The 2500-nt window shown below is 29.8% G+C and overlaps 4 long non-coding RNA genes across 4 annotated transcripts in view; 1 reads left to right on the top strand and 3 right to left on the bottom strand.

The window, feature by feature from the left end:
• The window catches only part of SPOM_SPNCRNA.6668, an 832-nt gene extending 198 nt beyond the window's left edge, over nucleotides 1–634 (bottom strand). The window contains exon 1 of the long non-coding RNA NR_196015.1: nucleotides 1–634. This exon is cut by the window's left edge and continues 198 nt beyond it. This is a non-coding gene — a long non-coding RNA (non-coding RNA).
• Nucleotides 94–1725, top strand: SPOM_SPNCRNA.6666. Its single transcript, NR_196013.1, has one exon. It is a non-coding gene; the product is annotated as a non-coding RNA (long non-coding RNA).
• Nucleotides 944–1144, bottom strand: SPOM_SPNCRNA.6667. The gene has a single exon (NR_196014.1). It is a non-coding gene; the product is annotated as a non-coding RNA (long non-coding RNA).
• A 389-nt stretch (nucleotides 1726–2114) lies between the features above and the next one.
• On the bottom strand, nucleotides 2115–2334 carry SPOM_SPNCRNA.6665. Its single transcript, NR_196012.1, has one exon. It is a non-coding gene; the product is annotated as a non-coding RNA (long non-coding RNA).
• Nucleotides 2335–2500: the final 166 nt, after the last annotated feature.

The following is a 2500-nucleotide window of genomic DNA, read 5'->3' as shown; positions in this document are numbered from 1 at the left end:
TTAAAAGTACGTTAAAAGAACAATAGCATATAGTTTTAAAAAAAAAAAGACCAATAAGAGAAAAGAAAAGAAAAGAAAATAGATATAATAGATATATATTATGTTTTGTAATATTTATTTATGTTTTGTAATATTTTTAATGAGGGTTACATTTGTATTGATTATTAGGGTTGGTTACATGGTTACTTGTGTGTGAGAGATAGAGAGAGAGAGTATAAGGTTGGTAAATGTGGTTAAAAGTGTAAAAAAAAAAAAAAAAAAAAAAAAAAAATTGGTTACAACAGGTTGGGTTTCCTTTTTTTTTGGTGTGTCATATTTTTCATGGTTACGGTTACATTGGATATGGATATGGTGATAATGAGGATATCATGATGGAATGGTGGTTACTTTAACACGGATGAAAAAGTACATAATATATAGTAGTGTAGTAACATAAAAACAGAAAGTTGTTTCCAAATGTGGAAAATGGACAAAATTATCACGAGGTTAATTTATTTTTAAAAATAGTATAAAGTTTGATGGATGGATTGAGAGTAACAATATGTATTTTGTGAGGAAATAACGGGTGGAAAAGGGATCCAATGTTGTTATGTTTTTACTTTTGAAATCTGTAACTGTAATGGTTTTTCTTTATTATTTATTTATTGTTGTTTTTATTTGTATTCTTAATGAACCCACCTTTTATTTATTATTTTTATTTTTATTTTTATTTTTTTCAAACAACAAAAGAAACATCGAAAATGGCTGGTATAGAACCCCAAAATATCACCAAACATGACGTAGAAGAATGTTCAATTTCTTGACCAAATATGTGGAAAATTTTGGTGCGGTTACATATGCACAATATCCAACATTTTCAAAAGAAACAAAAAAAAATTTTTTTCATCAAACCACATTTAGGTCAGGTATGCGTGGCTGGATCTGGCAAAAAGTAACGATGTTACTTGTCTAAGACTGATGAAGCGGGTGTAAAGATGAGTCTGGTGGTGAAATGGAGAAGGCTGGAATGCAAAAACAGTCATTCGAAAGGAAAATTTTCATCTTTACGAAATTCGATAGGTCCTTTATCACGTGTTGAACACATCATGAGGCTCAAGTGTTTGGTTTTGTTCTGTGAATTTACAAGAATGAAAAAGATCGACAGGCAAATGGGTCAAAAGTTGAAAAGTGAAAGAGGGAGTAGAGGTAGTTGTATGGAGGAAGAAAATAGATAATTTAGAGGAAATAGATGAGATGCATTTCTTTTACAATTTTGAGTAATAAACATCCATGTAGCTGAAGCCAGAGTGCAAAAAAAATGCATTTAGAGTGTGTTTTCCTTGGGGAAGGGTGGGGCATGTTATGGGAAGGTGGAGAGAAAAAATGAAAAAAACAAGGTAATTTGTAGGATTTTTACAAAATAAATAAATACATTTTATATAATTTAACCAAAAGTAATGTTTTATAATGAAAATGAGCTTGGTTGACCAACTTTGTAATTTTCGATTTTCATGACATTCAAGTATTTACAAAATAACATAAACATAATACACTACACATTCCCAACATTTTTCAAAAACAAAATGGAAAAAACAAAAAAAGTGCAAACAAATAAAAGAAAAAATAAGAAAACAAAAAAACAACTACAAAGGTATTGAAAATCGTGCGAAATATGGGATGGAACATAAAAATGCAAATTTTTCGATACAAAACATGTGAGGAAAGCATGAAAAACAAAAGAAAATGGAAATGAAAAATTTATGAAAAAATAAAGAAAAATTTAATTTATAATTTAACAAAACAATATTTATTGAAAAGCCAATTTTAATATGAAAAAAACGGAATAGAGTAGGTGGAGAGGGGTGGGACTTTAAATTTTTCAGGGTCGGTAGAGTCAGAGATGGGTGTGGGAAGGGGTAGTTGTAGGTAGGGAATGGAGTATGGTTCAATGGAAAATGAGAGAAATAAGAATCAATACAAATAAAAAAAAGAAAAGAAAGAAAAGATAAAATAAGAGGAAAAAAGGGAAAAGATACGAAAGATGAAAAAAGAAAAAAGGGGTTTCAACAAACAAATAAAGAATAAAGAGATTTTCGTATGGTGTTTTTCTTTTTCTTTTCGTTTGTATTTGAACGTTGAATAAGGAGAAGTAAGGAGGGAGTAGTGGGATTTTGTGTGGTGGATAGTTTTCTGGTGGTAGTAGTAGGACTTTTGGTGGAGAGAGGAGGGATATGGAAGAAAGGATAGGAAATAGGCACCGAAATGGACGAAATTCACACAACCACAAATGTTTCTATAAAATCGAGGAAAAATAGGTCCAAGGAACTATGTAAAAGGAGTGGTGGTTGAAAGGAGAAAAGAAAAAAGAAGATGAAAAGAAAAAAAAAAGAAAAGAGGAAAAAGAGTTTTTAATAGCTTTTGGAACTTTTTATTTATTTTTTTTTTTGGATTTGGAATTTTTTTTTTCAACTTTCGTAAAGACTTGCTAATCTCCTTTTGCTAAGAATTGAAAAAATGGGAA

Source organism: Schizosaccharomyces pombe (assembly GCF_000002945.2).
Source record: "Schizosaccharomyces pombe strain 972h- genome assembly, chromosome: III".
NCBI classification, from domain to species: domain Eukaryota; kingdom Fungi; phylum Ascomycota; class Schizosaccharomycetes; order Schizosaccharomycetales; family Schizosaccharomycetaceae; genus Schizosaccharomyces; species Schizosaccharomyces pombe.
The sequence above is the reverse complement of the archived record's forward strand: the minus strand, read 5'-3'. Positions and strand labels throughout refer to the sequence as shown.